At 48.9% G+C, this 18,050-nt stretch overlaps 1 long non-coding RNA gene and 1 pseudogene across 3 annotated transcripts; one reads left to right on the forward strand and one right to left on the reverse strand.

Annotated features, from left to right (window-relative positions):
- Nucleotides 1-1,280: 1,280 nt before the first annotated feature.
- On the reverse strand, nucleotides 1,281-17,287 carry LOC109737817 (uncharacterized). Of its 3 annotated transcripts, none has more exons than XR_012189656.1 (6): nucleotides 16,810-17,287; nucleotides 16,484-16,724; nucleotides 16,236-16,286; nucleotides 2,894-2,970; nucleotides 1,810-1,906; nucleotides 1,281-1,384 (listed from the first exon to the last, which is right to left on the reverse strand). It is a non-coding gene; the product is annotated as an uncharacterized lncRNA (long non-coding RNA). The 3 variants fall into 3 exon arrangements; XR_012189655.1 differs by having other exon boundaries at nucleotides 2,734-2,970; XR_012189657.1 differs by lacking the exons at nucleotides 1,281-1,384; nucleotides 1,810-1,906 and adding an exon at nucleotides 3,066-3,135 and having other exon boundaries at nucleotides 2,734-2,970.
- LOC120968129 (uncharacterized) lies at nucleotides 3,754-7,143 on the forward strand (annotated as a pseudogene).
- Nucleotides 17,288-18,050: the final 763 nt, after the last annotated feature.

Genomic DNA, 18,050 nt, shown 5'->3' on the forward strand with positions numbered 1-18,050 from the left:
AAAATAAATTGACGCCACGGTATAAATAAAATAATGAGTAGTTGTTTGATTTGATTCATGGATGGATACTCAAAGTCGGTAACTCACGCGAAGAAGCGCGGATGATAGCAACGCAGGCAGCGTCGACAAAAGTGACCAATAATCCTCGGTAAAAAACAAGCGAGCAATAAATAAAACTTGAGAAACGGAGACAAGAACGGGAACACAGACGGAAACCTTGCATCGTGCCCGTGCTGTGCTCCCCGTCGAGCCTGGCCGCGGATCCGCCCGATCAGCAGCCGCCCCTGGCCGGGTAGACCGCGCGATCTACGACGACGTGGTTGACCGGCCGTGCGATGCGCACAAACGGCCGGTGCAGCGCCCGACGAGCATCTCCTGATGGCTTCTTCGCCATGCCTTTCTCTCCTCGCCGGGAACGGGAACGGGAACGAGATCACGATGAGAGGATGAGTCGAGGGGCAACGACAGGGAGGGGAGAGCCTCGTTGAGCGGTGGAGGATTTATTTCTTTCCAGCTATAAAATACGCGTACGGTTTGCGTCTTGCAGATCTCGAGCCACCGTAATAGGATCCGAACGAATTTGTATTGTAGCTTTGCGCGTCCGGGCCCGCTAAAGGTCAACAATTCCGACAAGCAAAGGTGGGCACGGCGCGGTGCGCGTCTCCGTGTCACCTCACCTAGCGAAATAAGTAACACTGACATGTGGACACGGCGTACCGGCGGGCCCTCATCTCCGTGACTGTTTACGTACGCCGACAACTGTGGTAGCATGGCCATAATAGCGTAACGCGGAATCTTGCCGTCGAGTTACACGCGAGACGGAGCCAACCCCAAGCAACTAGCATGTGGGTCCCGATACCAGGTGGGACACAAACGGGATACCACCAATCCACGGGAACATGCCATGAGTGACCCGTAGGCTTGCGGTCACACTAGACCCAAACTAGTATCATAGCTCTTATATTATGGGACGGAGGGAGTAGTAAAGACAAAGATGACACCGGTATTAAAGCAATGATATTGTATCATATAAATGAGGTACTCAAATGAATCATCTAAAATTGTAAGGGAGACCATATAATATATCAATCTATGATATTATGCGCTATAATCCTGTAAAGACTACATCATGCATTAATACGTATCATATACGCACATGATACTAACTTATGATGGTACTACCCACTAAAAAGGTCTGAAAAATGTTGTGCTTCTATTTTCTTCCAACAAACTGTTTATAGTTTCTTGCAATGAAGATGAATCTTCATTGCGTGATCGGCCAGAAGCTCGACGCATCCATGCATCATTGAGCCATGCCGCCGCGCGGTCTCACTATTTCTCTGTTTGATGTACCTGATTGCTGCCTTTTGGTTTTGATTTCTGCCTGGTGATTGCATGCATATGTGACGATGATGAATATTCAAGCAAATGTACATTTCTTTCACCACTATATCAGCATCTACAGTATGCTCTTCTACTAAAACAGGCAGGACAAGGCAATTTAACGAGGACTCATCTTCTATTACTGTCCTAGAAAACAATGGGCACCGAGGATGCACATAGTTCACTATTATCAAAGGATCAAGGCTGGCACTGCATATATTTGTTTCTTTTGCGATAGATAGAAAAAGACCGAATTAATTCTTACAACATGCTCCATGAGAAGTTATGAATGATAAGGTATGTCTTGCCTTCCCAAGAATCAAATACGACATATACAACAATTAAGTATACAACAATTAATAAATAGAGCTTTCTATGCAGCTCCGTTTGACGAAAGAAAGAAGAGAAAATATGTTCAGTATTTACCAGGAATTAGGTAAGTTTGAAGGCACTGCAACTGGTCATTTTATGAAGTGGCCTCACTCTCTCCAACACACCGTGATGCGCAAAATACTTCCAAATGCTGCAGTAAACGTTAAAGAAAGTTTGTTCTGTGTATCGTCAAAGAGGAGAAGAGAATGGCATACTGAAGCAATTGAGATGTCTCTGAATGTAAGATGGAAATTCAAATTTGCTAGATCCCAATTGCCTCCATCGAGGACAGTGGTATAACATGTGAAGCAAAGAACAGATGAATCACTTAATAACTTCAGGGAGAGCAGGGCAAAGTAAATACAGCTGAATCTATATTATTTACTACTACTATTTTACCAACCGTCTCATCAGAAAGTACATCTATACTATCAACTACAGTAAGTAACTCAACAATCACGTAAGTAACATGCCCGAATTTAAAATGATAGTGCTTATCTCTTAAAGCTGAAAAAGTTTCTTGAACGAAATATATTGCTGTTCATATGCTCCTTTTGTGATGACAATGGGAAAAACAAAAACATACCATCCTCTTTTATGCTATTTCACCAATAAAATATGAAGTGGTAATGATAAAAGGCAGGAATCGAACAAAGTAAATAAATACCTAGCTAAACAATTAGTTTAGCAATATTAACCCATATGATTGCTACCATACTGGTTTGCGAATTACTCCCTCCGTCCCATAATGTAAGACGTTTTTTGACACTACACTAGTGTTAAAAAACGTCTTACATTATGGGACGGAGGGAGTAGAAAGTAACAGTTCAACCTATATGGATTTAGTTATTTCCACAGAAGAATGCAAGAAAAGAAATAATTGCCTGAAGCATGCATGATGTGGTATCAATGTTTACATCTCAAATGTGAAAATGAACAAGTGAATAACAATAAAATAATATGGTATATTGGTCTTACAAAGATGTGCTCCAGTAAAATATATGCTTGGAGAAGTAAATACAATTTTGTGTCTGATTTTCCTTTTAGGGAGGACTGTGCATGATTTATAGCAGTTAATAATCTGCAGGAAAGCTTTTCAGTATTGATCACCATAGCTCTAGGTAAAATGTACACTGACCATTGTCGGGAGAGCCATGAGAATCCAGGTGCCGCCTGATATAGTAGATCAAACAACCTACAAACTATGTACTCCCTCTGTAAAAAAATATAAGAACGTTTAGATCACTAAGAAACTAAAGTAGTGATCTAAACGCTCTTATATTTCTTTACGGGGTGAGTACAATGTCAACCTAGCTTCGTCCACTGTTTAGCACTTCTTAATCAATGTCAACCTAGTTACACCCACTGTTTAGCAGTTCACTGAAACAATCCAAAGAACAATAGTTAAACAATTGATGTACATATATAGCTGAAGGTAGCACATATATTATTCTGGCTACAGAATCTGATTTGCAGACATTACACCATTATCATGATACTTGCAATTTCAAGGATCACTTTTTACCGCGAGAACCATATTTCAACGTGGCGCTCATATTTCTTTGTATGAATACTACAACCAAACTCTAATAATACAAACTATAAATGGTCCACATGAGCTTCATTAGGCAAGCAAGCCAGATAACAAATATTTTTCTCTTCCCTCCTTATTTATTCTTATAGTTTCTTCAACATGAACATACTCTCACGGATCAAGATGCCACAATAACTCCTAAACTGAAAGCCTATCAGTGAGTACCACAAAAGCCCAACTAACGCTCTATCATATTATATACCACAAAATACGATATTCAAAATAAGATGTTCTAGGCAGTACCTACCAGACAATAAGGGGTGCATTAACCACATCAACGCATGAGATTATATGCTCAGATACAGTATCAGGTATAGCTCAAACAAAGGGCATGTTTGGTTGGGAGCCATGCCTCACGGTAGGTGCTCACTTAGGCTAGCGTTTGTTTCTCTGCCTTAGGTTGGGTTGCCACAGAATCTCGCTGCACTTTTCTTCGCCCGACTTGTGGCGCCGGATTCGTCCGCCAAATCTTCGGCACGCTGCAGGTGGAGGGAAAAGTTGGGTTTCCTCTGCCACCCGTACGATTTTTTTGGGTGCGAACAGGAGCATCTCACCGCTCTCGACTAAAAAACGCGCGAACTGTTGTCTTTTCCCCTCCTCCCGTTCTCCCATGGCACTTTCCTCTTCTCACGCATCTCTCCTCACAGATCCTCCTCTCCCCAGATCGCTCTCTTCTCCAAATCTGAAATCCCCTCTCCTTGAAAAATATTTTTACCTACTAAACCTCTCCAGATTCCCCTCTATTTATTTGCCAAGCCCCTACTCATTCCACTCGAAATCCCCTTCCAGATCCAAGTTCTTGAGCACCATCACTGGTTTGTGATAGTTGCGGAGGTGCACGCTGTGTGGGCTCTGGCCTGGAATCAACCCCACGTATTGCAGCTTCTACTCCACCTCTCTATTCAAGGTATTGTGTTTCCATCAATCTTCCTTTATCTATGACACTTCTCCATGTAATCCTTGTAATACTCATGGCCACTCATGCCACTGGTCTTTCACCTTTTTATCTATTTGATTTCTCTATCTTACTTCATGATTAGTTGCTCATTTGATCTGGATTTATTAGAGCAGTAGCCATTTGTAGTTGTTGTCACAGTGGAAGAACAAGTTGCAATGTTTATGCCTACAGTGGGACAAGAGTGGGCAAACAGGTCTATAGGTTTCAGGGTTTTCTGATCTAATGAGACGGTTAGTAGGTATTTCCATGCTGTTTTAGATGCACTCGTCAAGCTTTCCAAAGAATCGATATACATGAGAAGCACTGAAATGCATGAAAAGATCACAAGTAACCCAGGCAGGTTTCATCCTTGCTTCAAGGTAAAAATAAAATATATCACTGCACTAATTTTTTAAAGCACACGTGAGCTACATACTCAACTAGTTGAACATCATGCCTTTTCCTAGGGATGCGTAGGGGCCTTGGATGGTACACATATGCCGGCATTTGTGCCTTTACATATGCAAGACAGATTTAGGGGCTTTAAGTCCATCCCACCTCAAAATGTCCTAGCAGCTGTTGATTTTGACTTGCGATTCATCTATGTGCTTGCTGGGTGGGAGGGATCTGCCCATGACTCTCTAGTGCTTCAAGATGCTTTAAGTCGTCCCACTAGATTAAAAATACCAGAAGGTAGGATTTCACCTAGCAGCTATTGTGAAGTTATCAAACATCAAATTAGTTCATATCTAACTTTAGGAGGCATTTTCTATTGTAGGAAAATTCTTCTTACCTGGTGCTGGATATGCAAGTAGACCTGGAATACTACCGCTGTACCGTGGTGTTCGTTATCACCTAAAAGAATACAGAGGGGATACAAATCCATCAGATTATAAGGAATTATTTAATCACCGCCACTCCTCATGTGGTACAACAGTTGAACGAGCATATGGGGCCTTGAAGAATCGTTTCAATATCCTTTCAAGTCAGCCATATTTCCCTTTGAAAACGCAAGTGAAGGTTGTGGTTGCATGTTGTGCACTTCACAATTGGATCCTAGAGAAAGGTATTGACGAGTATGTCCTAGAGAATGGTGATATCCACTCCAAATGTTTTTCGCAGGACCACCACGGTGTTGATGGCTCTCGCTCTCGCTCTCCCACCTCCTCCTCCCCCTCCTCCACCTCCACCTCCGGCCTCCAGCCACGCTCCAGTCACCACAAACCCCCCGGATGGCCCTCAACCTGACCTCGCCCTCGCCACCAATCCTCTGGACGCACTCCTCCCCTCTGTTGCGCCTCCTCCATCGCCTTTCTTTGACCTGCCCTATGTCAAAGCCGGCCAGGTAGCTCTCCGCTGCTTCCTGGGGTGCGGCAACGCCATGGGCCTGGAGTTTGAGGACGACTGCAGTTACTACCACCGCCTTGACATCACCACCCCAGAACTCCACCTCGCATCACCCCTCTACATCGTCTTCGACTTCTCCAACCGCCACCTCGACGCCATTGTCGTCGCTGCTCTGCTTCAAGCTGTTCTTGGCGGCAGTGCTGCTGAATTCTTCGTGGCCATGTGCTCTCCTCTTGTTTTCCGCCTCCATGTTGCCTCATCGCGTGTCGCAGAGATCATCCTCGCCCAAACCAGGGTCCGCCACCACAACTTCGCCTTCTTCTTCACTAGAACCCTGCCCCCGCTTCCACCACCACCCCAGGCCGCTGTGTCTTGCATGTCGCTTGCACACCTGCTTCAAATTCCAGATGACCTGGGTCTTCACTTTGAAGGCGTCGCATGGTCACAACTCCAATCTCCAGTCTCCGTTGATCCATGCAACCAGCCACACGGATGCCGCATGTATGCGCGTCATCCAGTTCCCGTTCGCCCTTAATGCCACCTCAATGGCCCTCATCCTTGCTCGTCTGTTCGGCGGCTTCCACCACAGCTTCAACGTCACGGACGACGGTGACTCATGTTTCTCGTTCACCGTCGCCTCGCAAGAAGTCGCCAAGCTCATCGCCTCCATGGGTGACTTCCACAAGAAGGGCATGCTGATCCGTTTCCCCTGGCCACCACCCTTGGGTGGTGCCCGAGGCTCGATTCCTGGAGATGCCATGCCTCCGTCGTATGGCACCACGTCATCCTCACCGTCGGCGGTCGTCTCTGCATCCTTCCCACCAGCCTCAACAACTCTCGATCTGCCTAAGGTGCGACGACAACGGCCTGGTATTAGCTTCTTTTACCGCATGCTTAATGTTAATCGTTTTAGCCAGCTCCCCCCTCACGTGCATTACACTTACCACTCTCATTTATTCTGGATCACTTTCATGCCAATTAGTGTTAGGCCTAATGAAATGCTAGTCGAGTCAGCCCTAAATCACTGTTTTTCGGTCAAACAAGATTTTCTTGCGGTCAAGGTTCATGAGCTTATTTTTAAGTCTGGCATCTCCCGCTCAATCAAATTTCAAATTCTCAAGCATGGGTCCCTTGACTTTGAAGGGTTTCGTCTTTTCCTCTTTGACCAACTAGAACCGGCCGTTGCTCACTGCAGTCATTCCTCCATCTATATAACAATTTTTCTTACTCTCCCCAGCCCCCTCGATTTGCATCCATCCTTGGCCCTTTTGATCAGCAGCACCTGCCTGTCCATGCACCGCACCAGCCATCCCCCACGGTCACGTGCTGCGAGCACGACCGGTCAGCCCTGCATGAACCCCTGGCCCACCCCATGCATAATGATGGCTGTGCGGCGGCCCTAGACAAACCAAATCTTGCAAAAGATCCGTACGCGGTGACTGCTGCTGCGCATGTGCGCAAGGACGGCGCGCGAACCCAGGTATCCCCTTTTGTCTCTCTGTCTGTGCCAAATATGGACGCCCCACCCCCACCCCCCCCCCCCCCCCCCCCGCGTCTAATCCGGGCTCCGCCGCGCCGCCCCCTGCCCCCCCACACGCGGCCCCTGCGACCTCACCGTGCGAGAATCTTGTATCGGGAACTGACGAAGCCGAGCCGTCACGCGTATACCCGCCCTTGCAGCTCACCCAAGCTACCTCTAAACGGTATCTAGCCATCATCATCGCGCCTAAAACCTCCCTGCAGCCTAATCCGTCCGCTCGATCACCACGCCATAAGCCCCAGTCGCCTCGCGCACTGGCACACGCAACAGATCACGCCGCTCTGACGGCAGATATGCTGCCCATGCGGTCCAACAGCGCCACGACAAGGTCATACAGAGATGTTCTCCTCTCCTCCCCCCACGGCCGCAGCCACCCGCAGCCCCGCCCCCCTACCACATCGGCATCTCCTTCCCTTTCATCTTCACTCTCACCCACCACCACCCACCAAAAGGAGGCGACGCTGCTTCCGGTGCCTCGCCTTAGACCACTGCGTCGAAGCCTGCCGCGACCCCATCCGCTGCGCTCGCTGTTGGCGGAACGGCCACCGCATCCGCGACTGCAGGTACAAACGGATCTGGCCTTTCTTTCCCTCCTAGCCCTAACCCAACTTTCTGCCCTCGCAGCATGGACTCTGGTAGCTCCTCGTCGGCGGCGGCACGCGGCCCGCGCACTCTCATGATCGGATGTCCGTATCATCCTCTCCGAGCCTTTCCCAGCCGTCTGCGTCCCATCTCCCTTCATCCTCCATGGCGTTCCCGTCGCGCAAACGAAGCCCTCCTTCCCCCTCCCTCACCACCGCGCACCTCAGCCCCTCCACCCACCCCCACCACTCCTCTCCACGATACCAATCACACGCCCACATCCCCGTTCGACACCCAAGAACTGCGGATCATCTCTCCGACGTTTTCATCGCCTCACAACACACGAGGGCCACCTCGCACGTATCTGAAACAGACTCTGATGACGAGCTGCCTCGTCCAGTCCATGAGGCTGGGCCACTGCCTCCCTATGGAGACATGCCGCTCGTCGCCGCTCCACCCTGCCTAGTCCACTACCCGCGCCGCTTCACTTTCGCGCACCTACAGAACCCCAACCCCAACCCCACCTCCTCATCCGCCGCGCCATTCAGCACACTAGCGGCAACCCTGCCTTCATTATGGGCAGGTCCTGGCGTGGGGTGGCCTGCCTCACCTTCCATACTCCTGCTGCCCGCAACGATGTCGTCCGCCGTAGCCCCATAGACTTTGAAGGCAATGTGATCACCATAGAGCCGGTAGAGCATGTTGACCGTGCCATTGCCGTTTTCACCGACCTCGCGGAAATCGAGGTCTCCGAGTTTCCGCACGAGCTCTGGCAGAGCGATGGCATCCGCTTCGCCCTGGCCTTCCTTGGCGATGTCTGTGTCGTCGATGATTTCTGCCTCCATGGCATAGATTACACCTCAGTCCGCGCCCTTGTGCTGCTCCAGTCCGGCAAACCAGCTCCTCCTGGCATTGTCATCCAACTCCCTCCCATCAATGAGATCAAAATAGCAAAAGTTGTAGAGGTTTCCCACTGGCATCATGGCGAAGGCGCCAACCCCTTCGGTGGCGATTCCTCCGATGGGGACTCTGCCCCGCTCTCCCAACGTAGCTCCCCATGTCCTCTCTCCCCAGACCACCTCGCTCCAGTCATCTCTGCTGTCAGAGCTGGTTGGCGCGCGGACCCCACCTACGGTGGCACGCCCGCCATGCCAGCGGCGGTTCACGTGTGCCTGTTGCCTCTCCTGGCGACGGTACGGGCGAATCCGCTCTGTCCTCACCTTTCCCACCACCTGGCACTGTGCGCCAACCCCTCATCATCTCTGACGACGACTCACCTGGCTCTGAGGACATGCACGCCCTGCTCCTGCATGGCGTGGACACGGTGCATGCACCCCCTGCCTGTGCGGTCCCCACTTGTCATCTGCCCGGCTCCCCGGGTGGGATCTGTTGTGCCTCCAGATCCGCCCGCCCGCCTGTCGGCTGCTGCTCTGCCTGATGGCCCGCTGATGCCGTCCGACGCGTCCGCTTTCACTATGTTCGTGCCGTTCGCAGATGGCTCTGCCGCCCTCCCTACCTTCACTTTCTCTGCCGGTGAATCGTCATGTGCAAATGGTAACCCCCCAACCTCTCCTATGCTCAATCCATCAAACCTTGTATCCTCTGCTACCAATGCGCTGACCACTGCCAACATGGACGCAGCTCTTCCTCTCGAGGACCTGGACACTCATGAGTGCACCATCCGCAAGGAGCGCCGCAAGACAGCTCGTGACCACTCCTACTCCAAGGACAAGCTGCGCCGTAGCGCGCGGCTTGCTGGCAAGGAGGCCAAGTACTTGCCTATGCTCGCCAAGGCCGTCAAGACCAAGGCCGCTCGCCTCTCGCCTCTCTGCCGCGGGCGTGGGCACTGCCATTGATCATGCCATCCAGGATGCCCGCCTTGACGTCGCTGATGCCCCTCCTGCCTCTGCTGAAGACCTGGCTGCCATTGCGCTGCTCTGTGGTGCCGACGACGGCCATCTTGACGCCATCCTTGGATCCGAGGCTTCTGCCTCCGGTGAGCACGATGCTCCATGATCAGCACTCCACGCATTCACAGCCCGTCAGGGCGCAACTGGCCGCTCCCGCCCGTTTCTGTTACACCGCATGTTCTAAGTGTGTCGTTATACTTTTGGTCGTTGTACCCGCTGTCGTTAGTTTTAGTACTGTTGTCGTACCTCTCTGTAACTTTTGCGCCTGTAGACCCGTTGTACCTCTGCTCTGCCTACCGGTGTTTGAACCTTTTTAATGAGTAATGTCGCATTCTCCATTTGCTCCTGGAATGTACGTGGTTTAGGCGATGATGCCAAGTGCTCTGACGTCCTCTCTGAATTGATTGCGATCAAACCTCACATTACCCTCTTGAGTCAAAACTAGATACTTACTCCGACCCCAAACTAAGATCCTTCTTGCCACGACAACTCGACCAAGTTTTCTCGTTACCCACCATGGGCACGGCGGGTGGCACTATTTCTACAGTCAACACAACTTCTTTTCAAGTTGTCTCTTTCACACACCTCACCTTCTCCTCCACCCTGATTTTGCAATCAACGGCATGCGCCCGCAACATTGCCATCACTAATATCTACGCCCCCTCTTCACGTGCACTCAAACAATCTTTCTTAAACGAGCTCCTAACTATCGCACAACCAGATGATTCCCCATGGCTCATTGCTGGAGACTTCAACCTCCTTCGCTTCCCCTCTGACAAAAACAATCATGCCTTCCGACAATCTGAGGCCAACGCTTTCAACCAAACCTTAGACGACCTAGCCCTCATAGAGTTGCCGCTACTTGATCGCCAGTTCACCTGGTCGAACAATAGAGATACGCCCACCTTAGAACGGATCGATCGAGCTTCCTTTAACTTAGGCTGGGCTGACGCCTTCCCTAACACATCATTATCTTCACTCACGCGTTTTACGTCCGATCACGTCCCCCTCCTCATCCACGTCACCACAACGATTCCTCGGTCCAATTTCTTTAAATTCAAGCCTGGCTGGGCCAACTTCCAGCCATGTGGAGACATTATCAGGAGAATCTGGGCTCCATCTCAGCCCACATCGTCAGTCAACTCTGCCGCTGCTCTTGCCTCCATGCTCAAAAAATCTCGGGCCGGGCTAAAAAAATGGGCATGATCACGTATCCCTGCTCCCCTTCGCGAGTCTAGTTGCAAATCTACAATCGCTGCGTTAGATCACGCTGAAGAATCTAGAGCTCTGTCCCATCCAGAACTTCTCACTCGCAAAATTATTGTTTCTCCTCAAATGCACAATCCAATAGAAAATGACCTATTGGAGATGGCGTGCTAAAGTGTCACGAGCCATCCACGGCAGGGAAAACACAAAATTCTTCCACATGTCTGCCTCCCACCGGCTTAGAAAAAACAAAATATTTACCCTCACGCGATGGTAATGATTTCACCTCTCACCACCACAAAGCGGAGATTCTTAGGGATTTCTTCGTCTCCCTCATTGGTACAGCCACTACGACATGGGCTTTTGATCTGAACGCTATATATCCACAACCTGTCCTTTTATAGAACTTACTGGCCCTTAGTCAAACACGTAGTTCTACCTTTCTTCTCCCAATTTCACCAAGGTGGGTCAGATACAGAACGCATAAACCGTGTTCACATCGTCCTCCTTCCAAAGAAGGACACGCCAACCTCACCCGACGCTTTCAGGCCTATCTTTCTGCAGAACTGCCCAATCAAAGCTGTTGCTAAAGTCCTCACTTCTCGTCTCAAACCGCTCATTCCTATGTTAGTCCATGGCAATCAGACTGGGTTCATCTCCGGCAGGAATATCGGCGAGAACTACGTTTTTGCAGCCGACCTCATTAGCTCTTGCCACTCTCGCAAAAGACCAACCATGGTTTTTAAGCTCGACTTCTGAAAAGCTTTCGACTCCGTGGCTTGGCCCGCCCTTGACAGGATCCTGGCCGTTCGTGGCTTCTCTCAAACCTTTCGTACCTGGATGCAAAACATTCTTCACACGGGCAAAGCTGCCATTCTCCTGAATGGGGTCCCAGGCAACTGGATACAATGCAAGAATGGCTTGCGGCAAGGCGACCCGGCCTCCCCCTACCTTTTCCTCATCGTTGCCGACCTGCTTCAACAGCTCATCTTCCAGAGCTCTAAGTCTGCTCCCCACCACCCCATCTTCTCCCACTTGCCTCCCACCGTTCTCCAATACGCCGATGATACGCTCATCATTGCAGCCGCCTCCCCTGTCGCCGCCGCAGCCCTCAAAGTAACCCTAAACAATTTCGCGCAAGCTACGGGCCTCACCATCAACTTCTCCAAAACCACTCTAGCCACCCTCCACATAGATGATACCATGGCCACTGCCACTGCCCTTGCCCTTGCCATGGGTTGCTCTCGCGCACCCTTCCCTCAAACTTATCTCGGCCTACCCCTTGCCCCAACTAAACCTCCTACCAATGCCTTCGCTCCGTTGATAGAACGATCTCGCAACCTACTGACGGGCTGGCGTGGTAAACTATTTGACAAGGGCGACCGTCTCATTCTCATCTCCGCGGTTCTGGACTCCCTCCTTACCTACTTCATGTCGGTGTTCCGCATTCCCAAGAAAACCCTCAAAGTCATTGACTCTCTAAGAAGGGCTTTTTTTTGGCAGGGGACGATGCTTATTCAGGAGCTCAATGCCTTATTGCATGGAAAAATGTTTGCTTACCAAAAAAAAAATCGGTGGTTTAGGGCTTAAAAACCTGCATGTCCAAAATAATTGTCTACTCATGAAATTTGCAGCCAAAGCTCTCTCCTCTGCACAGACACCTTGGCTAGAATGGCTAGACCTTCAACACCCCAACGCTCTAGTCTCCTCGTCTCCTCAAACCTCCTTTCTTTGCCGCACAATTGCACAGCAAATCCCCACCCTACAGACTATCTCATTTGTGCTACCAAAAAACGGCTCACATACATATTTCTGGCTTGACACCTGGTTGACCCCAAAACCCCTAGCTACCACCTTTCCCCACCTCTTCTCACACTCCAACTTAGAGCTGGTTAAAGTGGCTAATATTTTGCGTTTCGGTCCCGAAGCTAACCTCAATAATCGTCTCTCTCTTACGGCAGAACAAGAGCTTGTTTCGCTTTTGGCTATTTTGCAGGACTTCATGCCCTCGGCGGAGGAAGATCAAAGGTTCCTAAACCGAGGCCATGGCTTCTCCACCAAGCACGCGTACGGCGCCCTCATGGCCCGGCCAGACAACGATCTCATTGCCCCTCTCATCTGGGGCACCAAGGCTCCTCGCAAGCTAAAAATCTTCGCCTGGCTACTCTTCAAGGACCGCCTCAATACCAGGGTCAACCTTGCCCATAAGCATATAATCTCCTCTGATTTATGCCCCCGATGTGCTAGGTTACCCGAAGACTCCATGCACCTCTTCATCACATGCCCACTTGCCAACAGGATATGGCAACGAATCGGGATACTGCCACAAACCGACGACATCAATGAGCTTTGGGACGCCTCTCTGCCTCATCACCTCCCCAAAAAAGCATGGTCCTTGGTCCTCATGGCACTACTATGGAAGATATGGACAGCACGTAATGATATGTTGTTTAGGAGTGTTGATCAATGTTCTGTAATAACCCTTAGGAACCTTATTTCTGACTTAGACCTTTGGTCACACCGTCTTGTGGAAACACGAGACAAGGAGGACGTCTTCTCGTGGCGTTCCTACCTCTCTGCACGTTGCACCGTGCCTATGTAATTCTGTACTTGCTGCCCCGGCAGCCCTTTGAGTAATATATTCAGGTGGGGGAGCTCCCCCCCCCCCCCCCTTCCCCCTGTGATTCTCAAAAAAGAAATGATGAAGATTCTTGGTATAGAGCCCTCCCAAGGAGCAGTAGAGTGCACCGTGGCATAAGGCATGAGTCGGAGCTGGGCACTTAAAAGGGACCAGCTAGCACGTCGTATGTGGCAAGATAAGTAGGTCAACCGGATGTCAATCAAAACATCAAGGGCAACAACGTCGAGAATGGTGTGTAGTACTTTATTATGTGTTGTAACCTGTACTCATTGATGTCCTATGCTGTTGTGGCTCCATTACATTGTTTTTGTTGCTACCCAGTACCCACATGCACTCATTTCTACTTGTGTGACCTATATAAGCTCATTATTATTATTTAAATTCTGCTAATTTCTGTGTTAGTTCTGCTTGTTATCGTGTGGATTAATATAGCACATCCCATCACTTCCTAAGAAATCATTCTTTTTTCTCATTGAATTAGCCATGGCAAAGGGAAAGGGAAAGTATGGTGATGAAGGTTCCCGGCAGAGAACCATGAGCTGGGATGATGAACAAACTAAGTTCATGGTGAATTGGTACATCGAGTACCGAAAAGAACAGCATGCAGGCTTCGTATTCAAGAAGCAACACCATATGAAGTGTGCTGATGTTTTAAACAAAGAGTTTGCTATTGGGGGGGGGGGGGGGGGGGGGGGTACACTTGACCAAGATGATTGTCACTACGGACATTACAAAGAGAATTGGACGATAGTTGAGACAGCTATGAATAAGAGTGGCAATGGTTTTGACAAAATAAAATGCAAAGTAACAATTTCAGAGTCGGGAAAGGAGCAACTTAGTGTGAGTATTAATTCTTTGTTTATATATAAAAAATTAAAAATACATTCCTATAGATTTTTGTGGTACTAATTTATTATGCACGTGCTTGCAGGATAGGGCCAGGCGCTTGCTCTCTAAGCCCATCAAATTCTTTCATGAGATGCAAGAACTTTTCTCGGGCATGAATGCTGATGGTTCCCTTGCCATGGATCCGGAAACAGGCTTGGATGATGGAAGCGGACCATCTGACTCTGACTCGGAATAGCTGAATGACATGTTCATTTATCCACAAAGTATTGACCTTGAAGGTAATGATTCTGATACAATACCAGCCCCTCCAAGTAGTAAAGTGGTAGCAAGTGGTGGAATTGGCTCATCTAAGAAACACCAGGCTGGTAAGAAGCGACCTAGAGATGTGAAATCACCCACTAAGACGATGAAGCAGCCTAAGAGTAGTTTCACCAATGCTATTGAACATATCACCACCATAATGAAAGCAATCCAGCAGACTCTTGCTAATCCTCCTCCTGCGCCCCAATTGCCACAACTTATTGACCCCAGTGCTGCATTGCGGTCAAGAATTGATGAGATAAATATTAGTAATGAAGATACGATCCTTATTGGTGAATATCTCTGTCTTGCAGGCCCAAACAATGAGGGTATGCGCAGTTTCCTATCTTACAGAAGTGACAAAACTTTGGAGACCTGGGTATACCAATTCATTTGCAAGCATGAAGATCGTATGCAGTTACTATTGATTCCTGGTAGTACATGCTTCTGGTGTTATTTGGCCTCCTTTTGCTGCTAATGGCTGTTATGCATGAACTTGGTGAAAATGCTTTTGGGTGTTGTTCTGACTTTTGTTGCTACTGAAGATTGTTGAACTATGCAGAGCGACCTGATGCTTGTGTAGTACTGCTAATATGACCAACTATGTAGATTTGCAAGTAGTTCCTAGGTGCAAGAACTGTTAGTTGCTTATGTATAATAGCATCGATCATGTGATATTTTGTTGCTATACTGGTTGGTGTGAACCAGTGCAAGTGGTTACTGTAATGAACTATTGCATGTGATGTTTAATGGATTATGATAAGCTAGATTGATTGCTCTATTTTGTACCTGGGTATTTTTTTCATGGCAATAATCAATGATGTCTGACATGCATGAGCATAAGAGGGAAAGCTCACCACTTCATTCAAGGGGGGTGACTCTATCAGCTTTGGCTATCAAACAAACACCATCCACACTTTTTTGCCACACATGTGGCAGAATACATGGCAATCATCTAAAACGGGTGCCTCACTCAATTTGCCACAACTCAACTAAGATGTGGCAACCAACCAAACATCCTTATTTCTACCACAGGTTAGTCATGCCACAAGTGTGGCACACGCTTATACTTAGTTGTGGCAAAAATGCGGTTCCCAACCAAACATGCCCTAAGCTTACACTAACCATTGTTTCGGAGAAGACTTGAAATAGTCATTCTGCACTGCAGAAATCGTGTTCAGAGGAAAAAAGGCACCAATGCTAGCACATAAAAGTGTAGGCTCATTGTGTGTGGTCAACAGTGTGACATAATTGTCGCATATGGCTATGACACGTAACAGTGTGTGGTCAACAAAATTGTATTCTACTTAACAGGAAGCAATATCTGATCTCGTAGAGACGGTTATGAACTTGCTAACCGGTGATAAGCCACTAGACATACCAGGAGATCATGTCGGGTGATAAAAAAAGTATTTTTCTAGCCTGAAGACTAAGTAGTCCGATCCACATACCAGGAAAGAAGTTATGCTAATTGATTCTTAAAAGGTGTGACCCAACAGAAGTGTAAAAGAGAACAATTGGCAGCTTAGAGAAATCATACGACTCAACATTCCTCTCTGAAGCAATCGTCATACCTTTGTCTTGAACAACTTCAGAGAGAGCATTCCATGTGCAAGCATCAGCCACTGAAAATGTTAAATGTGCCATGAGTGTTAGTATTGGATCTCAAACATTACTTCTTTTATCCTTGCTAACAGATATGTATTAGTTTACTACTGATATAATACCAATGCAGCTCATATAACCTTCTAGACTTGATTATATAGCAACTCAAAGGTGAATAACTGAAGACTTGACTCGGTTTGGTCAATTGACCAAATACCTTGTTGGTCATTGCGCAATCTCCGGACGCCGCTTGCCGGCTTCTACTCTAATCACCTGCCTCTCTGCAACCAGACGTGTTGTACCCAAACCGTCGGAGCCACCACCACCTAATTGGATGCTTCCTCCACTGAGAGCGACCGGCGCAGCGCGCAGGGAGAGGGGGGAGATTGAGGATGCAATCCTACCACACCCTGCTGCGGTTGTCCGTCCTTCCTTCCCCATGGTCGCCAATTCAAGAGCTGAAAAAAGAAGAAGGAGAAGGCGTCGAGGGGGTGCAAGGAGAGTAGAGACGGGGAGGCGGCAGATGAAACAGGGAAGGGGAACCTGGGGAGGGGGGGAGGAGGGCGTCCACCTTGCTCCGCCTAGCACCGGGGTGGACACGCCGTCGCAGTCTGGTCTCGCCGTCTAGCCGCTGGTGGATGGAGCTTGTCGTAAGACCATCTCTGTAGGATTTCACCATCACTGGATCCTCCGTCAGAGATTACCATCGAGAATCTCGACGACACCCTCGGTTCGGCCGGGCCCCGAGTTCTGCAGCTAGCGTTGCTGCCTCTCCTTCCCCGCCAACCTTAGAGTCGGCCCAACCTCGTCCTCCATGCTGCCAACGCGGCCCCGGCCGGCGGCGTGCAGCGGCAGAGGCCAAGTCGTCGCTCCTCAGCTGACGAAGCCGCCTAGATTAGCGATGACCGAGGAGTTCCGGGCGGCAGCGCTCTCCGGTGCGGTCCACACCATCTCGATGGTAGGCTCCGGAAGCAGGCAAAGCGGCCGGCGTTGAGAACGACAGTAAATCAGGATGGGTAAGGAGGAACGGCAGTGGAGATCAGGGTCGTGGGGAAAGAGAAGGGGGCACATTTCTAGAGGGGCCGCGTGAGTAGCAACCGGTCGGCACACATTTTTCTTCCTAATAGCATCTCTAGCCTACGCTGGCTGTAAAAACGCCCGGCCTGTATAATTCCGGCGAGTATATGGATTTGACTTTTTTTTATCAGACCAGACCCTGTATAGGCCCAGAACTCCTGGCAGTATATCTACGGGTCCACTGCCGCTATACGGGGCAAAACCCTATTTCCCGTCATCATAATCCTTTGTTTCCCGTTTGATTTCTCGTTGCTGGCAACCCAAATCCGCTGCCTCACTCCGCTATCGTAGACAGCGATGTGGAGCTCTGGCTGTGACGCCGACGGAGGCTAGGACCCCGAGCAGAAGCGTGATACGCCTTCGTCGTATCTATAATTTTTTTATTGTTTCATGTCAATATTATACAATTTTCACATACTTTTGGCAACAACTTATATGATTTTATTGGACTAACATATTGATCCAGTGCCCAGTGCCAGTTCCTGTTTATTGCATGTTTTTTTTACGCAGAATGTCCATATCAAACAAAGTCCAAACGCGATAAAATTTTACGAAGAATTATTTTGGAATATATGTGATTTTTAGGAGGTGGAATCAATGCAAACAGAGGCCCACGGCCTCCACCACCCATTAGGGCGCGCCCAGGTGTCTCGTGGCCTCCCCGTAAGTCGGTTGGGGCCCTTCTTCGGGCGCAAGAAACATAATTT

This window comes from Aegilops tauschii, chromosome 7 (assembly GCF_002575655.3).
Source record: "Aegilops tauschii subsp. strangulata cultivar AL8/78 chromosome 7, Aet v6.0, whole genome shotgun sequence".
Lineage (NCBI taxonomy): Eukaryota > Viridiplantae > Streptophyta > Magnoliopsida > Poales > Poaceae > Aegilops > Aegilops tauschii.